At 46.1% G+C, this 10950-nt stretch overlaps 1 long non-coding RNA gene across 1 annotated transcript in view; it reads right to left on the reverse strand.

The window, feature by feature from the left end:
- The window catches only part of LOC102167197, a 139460-nt gene that overhangs the window by 18975 nt on the left and 109535 nt on the right, over positions 1-10950 (reverse strand). The window contains exon 4 of the long non-coding RNA XR_002336681.1: positions 798-887. This is a non-coding gene — a long non-coding RNA (uncharacterized LOC102167197). The remainder of the gene's footprint in view (positions 1-797; positions 888-10950) is intronic.

The raw sequence follows: 10950 nt of genomic DNA on the forward strand, positions 1-10950 counted from the left end.
CATGTCTGTGAGTCTGTTTCTTTTCTGTAGATTGTTTTTTTGTGCCATAGTTTAGACTTCACATATAAGTGATATCATATGGTATTTGTCTTTCTCTTTCTGACTTACTTCACTTAGTACGAGAATCTCTAGTTCCATCCATCTTGCTGTAAATGGCATTATTTTGTTTGTTTTATGGCTGAGTAGTATTCCATTGTGTATGTATACCACATTTTCTTAATCCATTCATCTGTTGATGGACATTCAGGATGTTTCTATGTCTTGGCTATTGTGAATAGTGCTGCTCTGAAAATATGCGCGTATGTACCTTTTTGAATAGTGGCTGGTCTGGATATATGCCCAGGAGTGGAGTTGCTGGATCATATGGTAGTTATATATTTAGTTTTCTGAGGAAGCTCCATACTGTTTTCCATAGTGGTTGTACCAATTTACATTCCCACCAACAGTGTAGGAGGGTACCCTTTTCTCCACACCCTCTCCAGCATTTGTTATTTGTAGACTTATTAATTATAGCCATTCTGACCAGTGTGAGGTGGTACCTCATTGTAGTTTTGAGGGAGAGATATTTGTGACCATATATTATGGTGGCTCTAAAGTAATGATCAGCCTTGGAACCCCTTCTGCAATGGAATCTTATGTAGGAGCCTGACCTGCATGTGGATACCTTCCCTCTGCCAGCATGTGGGGAGAAGGCGAGCTGTATGAACTGCTGATTTCAGACGCAGATGGTGTCTTAGTCTGCTCAGCAGCCATAACAAATTACCTGAGAGCGAGGGGCTTAAACAGCAGACACTTACCCTCTCACAGTTTTGGAGGCTAGGAATTCCAAGAGCAAGGTGCCAGCATGGTTGGTTTCTGGTCCTGGATTATAGATGGCTATCTTCTGGCTGTGTCATCACATGGAAGGGAGAGAGACAGAGAAATCTCTGGGGTCTCTTCATACAAGGGCACTAATCCCATCATGACGGCCCCACTCTTACGACCCCATCTAACCCCAATTACCTCCCAAAGGTCTTATGTGCAAATACTATCACACTGGTGGGTAGGGCTTCATCATATGGATTTTCGGTGGGACGCAATTCAGCCCATAGCAGGTGTGAAAGCAGGGGTCCAGGGAAGTCCTGCGATGGGAGCACTTATCCCCAGTTAACAATTGTCCAATCGAGGGCTCCTTGCCTTCTACCTAAACTTCCAGAGCCAATGCCCGGCATCTCAATGTCCCCAGAACCTCCTGCTCTTTTATGGGCCGGGTAGGTTTATGGAAGGATTTCTGGAGGCTGCCTTTTCCCAAGCTCATTAAGGGAAATGCTAACAACTATACCAGAAAAAGCTACGATACAGAGAACCCTGACTAACTGTTCTAAGTTTATATATGGTACCTCATTGAATCCGCAAACAACCTAATCTAAGGCATTCTTGTCTCTTCTTTATTTCACAGCCAGAGTACAGAGACACTACATGATTATGTAGGGGGCACAGCTGGGAATCGAACCCAGGTGGCTTGGCTCCAGAATCTGTGCCCTTAATTGGCACCACCCTTGGGTATAGAATAGACAATACCGTCATCAGGAGATGGGCAAAAGTCACTGTCCCCTGGGCTGAGTGTGCTGGAATACATTAACTGTCCCCTGGTCAGTGCTAGAGTGGCATGTGAGGCTGACTTTGAGAAAAGCCTTAAGTGTAATTGACATATGGGTGTTTACCAAGTTGAGAACCAGGCGTACACTTGAATTTTCTGCTTCTTCCAAAGTCAAATAATGTAGCAAACAGACTTATTCTAGTCATAGCCCCAGTTTCTTGTTTTTAGATGGATGTACGCCAAGGGTTTCTTGACCTAGGATCATAGGCTCAAGGGACTAGGCAAGGACTGTTAAGCCACCTGAGCCCTTGGGACAGGACCACATGGAGAAAGATGCCACTTTTTTTCTTTTTAGGATTGGCACCTGCTGTGTATGGAATTTCCCAGGCCAGGTGTCAAATCAGAGCTGCAGCTGCCGGTCTACACCACAGTCACAGCAACACAGTACCTGAGCCACATCTGCGACCTATACCACAGCTCACGGCAACATCGGATCCTTAACCCACTGAGTAAGGCCAGAGATCAAACCCATATCCACATCCTCATGAATACTAGTCAGATTCATTACCACTGAGCCACAACAGGAACTCTGAGAAGAACAGCATTTGAGTGTTAAATGTAACCTCTAGTCTATCCCCAAGGGGGACAATCTCCCCTTCTTCTTCCGGGGGACATTCAGTAGTCACCAAGGATGTTCATTGTGCTGGGTATCTCAGCCTAGACTTATGATCCCGTGCAGCTGAAATTTACATCTGGATTTGATTGATGTCAAGCTCTCCTAGGTCTTATTATCAGCTGTTGCTTCTGGTTGGATGGTTCACATTATGTCACTGTGGCAGATTTGGGAGTTATATTGACAAGGGATTCAATCTTGGCTTGACACTGGGTTACTCCGGACAAATGACTTCACCTTCCCAAATTCCAGTACAATAACTGCATTGCAGATTGTTGTCTGGATTAATTTAAGGTGTCTGCCTTCAGACGGGGCTCAACAAGGTAAGCTTGGGTGGTACAGGCTGTACATTTTTATTTAACAAAATTCTTCTGCTAGTATTTAATTGATGTCATAATTCTTCAGTGGGTTCTTTGTTTGCCTTTGACTTTGAATCTTGTTATAACTAAGATACTTTCATGCAAAAGGGTAAAGAAGCAGAAGTTAAGCCAAGGAAGTAGCAAAGCTGGGGTTTAAGGATAGTCATGGAAATGGAAGGATCACCCACGGGCAGAAAAGATATCACAATGATTAAAAAAGAAAAAAAGAGAATATCCTGGGGGAAAATTGAGCTGAATTTCATTTCCTTGTTTCAAGTCTTGGAAGGCTTTTAAAGTTATTATTTTATGTCATGTTCTCTGATGTGAGCACAGCAAAGAATCACTGTCTCCTAGAAAGATTCAAGCAAGGGAAATTAGGGAATTAGAAAATCAAGACAACAGCCAAAAACCAGCCACCAGAACAAGAACAAGAAGAGAGAAGCATCCTCACAAACTCAGAATAATATATCAGACCAGATCCTGCTTGAGGTCAAGATTCGATTAACAGACCTGCCACAGATGACAAAATTGGTTATCAGGAGACGGGTGGTTTAAGAGTTAAAAATTAAGCATTTTACTCTTCTTCCCTGCAGATCTTAGTTTTCAAAGATGATTTTCTTGCTAACTCTTTAGTAACAGGGAGCAGCTGATGGTTATACTGTTTCTCTCCTGTGGGAACATGTACTCTGCTGGCAGAGAGACACAGGGAAAAAAAAAAGCCATGCAAGTGGATTGATGACGGATGGTGATTGGCCACAAAAGAAGGTTGGGACGTTACCTGTGGAGATGAAACACACAGATTTAATTTAATATTGATTTCAGTTTCAGGAGGAAAAATTGCCCTTGCAGCTGAGCGTGCTGTCATGCAGGCATCTCTGTTTTCTCATTCTGACCAACGCTCTCCTCACTTCCCAGCTGCCTCCCTGGCGCACGTGTCTTACACTGAGGGCGTTTTGAAGGACTGTTCATTCATTCTAAGGCGATGGACAGGGGCATATTAAGTGCATTCCATCAAAAGCACCTCTGTACAGTGACCAGGAAATAGATGAATTTCCTGAATAAGATGTTTTCCTTTCTGACACCAGCAGCATCTTCTCCATAAACCGAGAGCCTGTTCTTACAAAGGATTTTAGGAAACAAACAATCACGCTGGCTTTGCCTCCTCTGCACAAAGGGATTTTTTAAAATCACCAATGTTGGGATCAAACACTGGGCTCACTATTTCTGCTGCGTGTTTTCCTTTCAAGCCATGAAGAGGATGACATCATTCAGTGCCAGAGCTGCCTCACGTGGCATCTTCCTGTATCTCTGTGAGCATGAACACTCGCCCATTCATCCCCTCACTGCCCGATCACCCCCAAACAATGTGACTGACACATAAATTGTGCCAGGCAAGGGACAGGTGGGTTAGTTGAGCTTGGGGCCCTGCCAGCTCTCCCATCATGTAATAAGAAAGCTCTCAAATAAACACCGTATGATTTAATTGGACCTGAGCTAGGAGATATGGTTTTACAGAAACTAATTATGGCAGGCAGCCTGGCATATTAGTGCAGTAAATCTCAATCATGTCAAGCCCTAGAGCGGCTGCTGTGTTGGCTTATTTTCTCTCTGTGCCTCTTCTTTTGCTTCCTAGTTTCTTCCACTCATTCTCTTTCCATCTATTTTTACCGCTCTCTCTTTTTTCTGGCATGTTTACACCTTGAATAGGGGGTTCGGCACTGGTACCCTGCTTCAGATCAATGAACGTATATGGTTCTCTGTGGGTATATGGGTGCATACACGTGCCTGTGTTTGGGTCTTTCTGCTGCAATGGACATGCCAATTCAGGATAGAGAGGGAGGAGGGTGGGAGGAGAGAGTAGTGGATAAAAAATTACTCAAACTTCTGGTCTTCAAATGGGTCTGTCATGGGTGATTTGGGAGGGGGCGTGGTTATGAAAAGCAGAAGCGCTAAGCTATGTAAAGACTAGCCTTGACAACATCATGCATAATGAGGTGAAGGCCACGGTCACGAGAGGACAGATGGAGGAGTTTTAATTCTGATCAGGTGGAACTTTAGCTTCTTTCCCTCAAGGCTGCCTTCTGTTTTGAATCAGGAACAGAATGCTTGATTAAATATTATGAGCGAACGAACTCATATTTATTATTTACTTAAGAAGAAGTCTGGAGCTGGTCTCAGAGTTTGTTCAGCTACCTGGTTATCCTCCCATGCTTTTTCCATCCTTCTTTGTCATCCTCAGTGTTAATGGCTTTTTGTTTGCCTGCCTCATGGTCCTAAGATGGCTGCTGCAGTTCCAGATATCACAGGAGCATCCCAAGCTTAAAGGGAGTGGCAGGGGCAAATGACATTCCTCTTTATTAGTCTCTAGAAAAAAAGTTTTTCCTATAGCACCCAAAAAAGTGTTTCCTATATCCACATGGTCTGAACTGGGTGGCTAGCTATAAAGAAGGGCAGGAATGTGAGCAAAGGAGAACAAAAGGGCCATGATTCACCTCCTTGGGATGGATGCATCATCACTCCATTAAAACTGAGATTCTGGGAGGGAGGGGAAGGAGCCTGAAATGGCAACAGGGTTGGCCAATGTATGATGTCTGCCATGCTTTCCTCTAGTATATTTGAGAAAAAAGGTTATTTGTCTTACATTAGTTACTGAGCTGCCTCCCTGCAACCCCAGCAAAGGCTCCTCGGGTGAGTGCCCTTCTCTGCCATTTGCTTTGCTGCTGGTCACCAGGGGAATTCTTCAACTGCAGTCCTCTTGAAACAATTGCTTTTTTTTTTTTTTTAGGGTAGCTCCTGCAGCACATGGAGGTTCCCAGGCTAGGGGTCTAATCAGAGCTACAGCTGCCGGCCTACACCACAGCCAGAGCAACGCGGGATCCAAGTTGTGTCTGTGACCAGGGGTCGAACCTGAAACCTCATGGTTCCTAATCAGATTCATTCCTCCTGTGCCACGACGGGAACTCCAATATTGCCTTCTTTACACCGGCCTCCATATAGGATTTCAGATCAGAGCTGGGTTCAAATATTATCCCAAGGGTACCACTCACTGGCTTTGTGGCCTCTGACAAGTGACTTAACCTCCTTACTCAGTAAAAATGCACATGATAACTTGTTTATCTCACTGAGTAACTATGAGGATTAAATTAGGACTGTAAAGTACTTAGCACTTTGCTGGATCCAGAGGGTGCTCAAAAAATTGTTGTTTTTCTCTTTTCTCCACATTTAAAAAACAATGAAAGCAGACATTTATTAGTGCTTCCTAGATGCCCGGCACAGCTCTGTGTGCTTCATACAAATCGACTCGTTTAAGCCTTATGACGACAACTCAGTGGAGTCTGTACCAGCATCATGTGCATTAACAGCTAAAGGAATGATTGAGAAAAGTAAGTTTGTCTAAGATTCCAGAGACGGTGAGAGGGGGGATTAAGATCGAATCCAGGCTGTTGGTCTAGAGCCTGGGAACTAACCACCATGTGCTATTTCTCTGCTCACAATGCGCCCTCCCTGGAAATGGGTTGATGATCAGCTAGGACCAAAGCTTCCCCTTAGGCAACAGACATTCAACAAGAGGCGCCCGGAATAAGCACAGTTGTGTGGTTGTGGAGAATGGTGGGCTTCTCGGAGGGGCAGGGGCTGTGTCCTGTTTGAAAAGGGGGCACAGAAGGAGAACAGGGTCCCGTGAGGGAGTGGGGGGCAGTCAAGCTCAGCACATACACCTCCAGCTACACACACAGAAGGGTTTCCGTTCACTGCCGTTTGCTTGGCCCATCTCAGTGTGCATTTACACAAGCAGTCAGCTGCCCTTAGAGAAGAGGGGTGCCGTCTCTTGCCTCCAACGGTTAGATTATTTTGCAGGTGAAAAGCTCAGTATTAGAACCCAGCATCAGGATATCATTTCCACAGTCTCCCTGGGCATAGCTTTTCTAATAGAAAGAAGACAGAGCCTTATTTTCTGGGAGGAAATGGCCACCTTTCCTTCGGCTTCTGAAGAGCCTACTCAATGGCATTGAACAATGATAACCCATGGACAGGCTGCAGCATCCAAATGCTAGGAGTCCTGTGAAGCTCGGGAGCCAAAGCACCTTTTGGTTTGAGATGCCAGCAAACCAAGGGAGAGAAAAGATCAAAATGGAAGCCCGAATTCCTGCTCAGCTGTCAGTCCTAAGCTTAAGGAATTTGAACTTGATTCTTGAATGGTAATATTTCTTCCCTAAGGGACCCACGAACCCAAACATCAGTGCCTGCATTAATACACACTCTGTTTAAAGAAACAGATGAATCACAAACCATGCTGGGAAGGTGTTTGATGAGGACATAGTGTTTTTCATTTAATAAAAAAAAAGGTGATTGCATCAGAGTCCATGAGGTTGGCTGGAGGGTGGTGGGTGGGGGACACGGAGGTGTTTAAACATCTGTGCTCTGAGGAGGTAAGTTCCTGTGCACATCCCCTGACCCGTTTTGTTGTGTTTTCTATTGCCTTTGGATTTTGTTTGCCTGTTTGAATAAAGGATGAGCATTCACTGTAATGGGCCAGAAAGTTTAGATAGCAGAATGGCAGAGGTCTGACTTAAAACCAGTTCTCTGCATGGCATGTGATGAATTGCATGTGAATTTTTGACATGCCAGCCTGCTTACTTAGGCCTCTCTGAGCAGGGCTGAGCTCTAGATAATGAGAGGTTTTCCATTTTACAAGTGGTTTCCTGGTACATTATCTCTCAGGACTTCAGTCACCTTGGCCGGAAGTAGGATAAGGGAGACTTTAAAGAGGAAGCCTGGGCTCAAAGCAGCTAAAGGACTTGTCCTGGGGGAAGGACTCGCACGTCTCATCTTGGGGAACAAATCTCACCACACCATCTGGCCCTTCCCCTAGAGGCTGGGAATTCTCCCCAAGCCTCCCTAAGATGCGGACCCTTGCATTCCCAGCGCATCTGAAAGGTGCCGCCCAACACGCGGATGGAGATGGGGGTGATTTGGGTCCCCAGCTTGCTGCCTCTGCAGGGTCCGACTTGCAGATGGGTTTCAGCAGGGCTTTGGGAACATGGTGGCTTATCAGGAGGGCAGGCGTGTGCCCATATTCTAAACCATCATGATCTGAACACTTGGAAAGGTTTCCCAGGCCAGGTCTCACAAATGAAAAAACAAACAAACAAGCAAAAAAGACCCCAATGAGAATCGAATTCTGTACCCATTTCCAACGAGTGGGACTTCCATCCTACACCAGGCAATTCTCAGACACCAGCTGGGTGTCCTACAGTCAGACTGGGTCCTGGCACTCTCTGTCTGGAGAGAGTGTCAGATTCCACAGGCTAAGGAATCAATCAGCTTAGAGAACTCTTGCCCCCACCCCCACTTCCAGTTGCCAGGCCAGGTTGTCACCAGCTATAGACTGAAGGTTCTAATGGCCCCTCCTTGAGTTCAATTAATTTGCTAGAATGACTTGCAGAACTCAGAAAAAACAGTTGCTTAGAGATCTCGGGTTTGTTATAAAGGGATAATTCAGGAATGGTCAGATGGAAGAGATTCCTAGGACAAGGCACCTGGGAGGGGTATAGAGGCTTCTGTGTGCTCTCTGAACACCCCACATGTTCATCAGCCTGGAAGCTCTTGGAACCCCGTTCTTTTGGTTTTTATGGAGACTTCATTACAGAAGCATGGTTGACTAAATCATTCACCATTGGGGACTGAATACAATTGTCAGCCCCTCTTCTCTCCCCAGAGGTCTGGGGGTGGCACAGAGAGTTCCAACCTCCTAACCACGTGGGTTGGTTTCCCTGGCAACCAGCCTCCCATCCTTAGGTGACCTAGGGGCTTTCCAAAAGTCAACTCATTTACATGACAAAAGACAACTGTGGCTCTATTCACTTAGGGAATTCTGAGGGTTTTTAGTAACTCTGTGCCAGACACAGGACAAAATAACACATTTTATATTATACATCACAGTATCACAGAGACTCAGAGAGGTGAACTGATGGACCGAGAGCCACATAGCCAGTGCAGAGCAAACACTGGGGCTCAGATGTCTCTATGGGTGCTGGGCCCACGGTGCTTCTCTCCGTCCCTCACTGCCCAGCATTTTGGCTTCTCTGCCGGCTGTAACTTGCAGGCAAAGAAGTGATTTAAAGGGGGCAGGAGGACATGTGCTGAGGAGCATGAGTCTAGGGTGGGTGAGACCCAAGTTTGGATTCCGCCTCAGCTGTAAGGTGACTGCATCTTCAAGGGGTGTGTTTGAGGCAGGAAGGAGGGGGAGATGGCAGGGTCGTGCTGGCAGAGAATGTTCCTTCTGCTCACCGGGGGAAAATTGCTCCTGGGGCCGCATTCAGGACTCTTCTCCTTCCTTCTCTGGGCTGAATGGGCTGGTCTGGCTCTGTCTGGCTGCACAGAAAAGGGAACGCTGAGTCGGGGCCTCTGCAGTAGGAGGCGGTGAGGGAGCGGGGCTCCTGGGGGTTTGGGACACCGTTGTGGGCTCAGCCTCAGGTGTAACCCGGGAGCAGGTTCCTACTCATTTTATTTATGTCTTTATATTTTTAGCTGCACCAGCCACATAGGGAAAGGTCCTGGGCCAGGGATGGAACCCGAGCCACAGCAGTGACAATGCTGGATCCTTCACCCACTCGGCCACCTAAGGAACTCCTCCTATCTTATTTTTAAGAACCAGGTGGAATTGGTTCAAGTCTTCATTTGTTGGCACTCCCAAGGTTGTCTCCAGGTCGTCGTCACGTTAGAAGGAGGTGTGTATCCTCGTGGTCACCTCTGGCTGGCAGCTCCACGTCAGTGGCAGGACCACTGCCTCTGGGCACTGCCCGCATTTCCCTCCCAGGGGACCCAGATACGGATCTCAGCGATGCTGTAGTCTTTCCCCGGATCGCTCCAGGCTCCAGGTGTGTGCATTTTATTCAGAAGTGAGTTTACAGTTTAGGGTTGGGTTGGGTCCGCTGACATCAAAACCAAGGAAAATTCTGTGGAAGAAAGCGAACTGGTTGCACCATTGTTCCTACAGCTGTTTAGCCAAAAGAATTCTTTTCATTGCATTTTCCCCTTTGGGGCAGGCCGGGTCTGTTTTCTAAAGACCTGTCCGTGCTATTGTTTCTGCCATGCTGGGTTCCCAGAGCAGGGTGGGTGTTTGATAAATTACTTAAATAAAAGCAGGGAGGACAATTCTGAATGGGGAAGCAGCCACTCAAACAGCAGAGAACTTTTGCAAGAGTTTGGGGAATTGGAAGTCCAATAACCTCTTTCGGTTAATGAGGGTTTAAAGGCATTTTCTTCTTGAATCTTTCACTTTCTCATGGTAAAAATGTTCTTACTGTCATCGTGGTGGAAGGAATAGGTTTCGCTTTGAAACTGGTCACCTCCCGCGGTGTGGTGGGACTTTGATGATCAAAAAAATATTTGTATACCTAGTTTAAAATATTTTCCTGTAACTTATGTTCTCTCTTCCCACTAGTTCTACTAATGTAGAAACTAGTGCACTACATTCTGAGGTTGCCTTGGAGAAAGAAACTCCAGGATCTGGAGCCATAAACAAGGACAGGAAATGTTTTTTTCTTTTCTGCTGGGGAATGTCTCTGGGCCTCAAATAGGCTCTTGTATTTACCAAGGCTCATTTTCCTTCTGTGAAGAGTGGAATTACCGTTATAATCCCATGGATGCCTCAATGTCCTGAAGACTTTCTGATGGGCAGTAGTCAGCCAGCTTGTGTAGGAAACACAGCTGGGCTGCTACGGCTTCAGGAAGTCTGAGCTGTGATTTGGGGGGGGGGTGCAGAGAGCAGATCTGGCACAGATAGAATTTCACTGCTGACCAAATATAGACAATGGCTTTCTAGGACCAGCATGGAGAGAAGCCACCTGTGTCAGGCCACTGTAGTTGATGGATCAGATGACATAATAGCTGTGTCAGCGCTTCACTTAGGGCTTTGATAGATTTCCACCGCTATTGGTGGGGTGGGGTGGGGTGGGGGAGACAAGGATGGGGGATGATGGCTGGGAGAAAGTTAAGTATTTTCGCCTGTGCTAATGTTTCCTTCCTCTGAGCTGTAATGCAGGATCCTTCTCAGAGGAATCAGAAGTGGAAGCAATTGTTTAAATTTGATAGCTCATCAGCCTACAGGAGAATGCAGAGAGTGACATAAAAAAAAAAAAATCACGTCGGGTCACAAGGAGAGTGGGAAAAATCCATTCAGGAAGTTCATTACCATGTGTGAAAATTCGAACTGATTTCTACCAAGTGGCTTTCCATATGATCTTCTAGAAGGGTTTCCATATGATCTTCTAGAAGGGTGGGTGAAGCAGCCACTCTACCTAAACAAACTCCGCAGAAGTTTTCATCAGTGGGTGATG

This window comes from Sus scrofa, chromosome 11 (genome assembly GCF_000003025.6).
Source record: "Sus scrofa isolate TJ Tabasco breed Duroc chromosome 11, Sscrofa11.1, whole genome shotgun sequence".
In the NCBI taxonomy this organism is placed as follows: Eukaryota; Metazoa; Chordata; class Mammalia; order Artiodactyla; family Suidae; genus Sus; species Sus scrofa.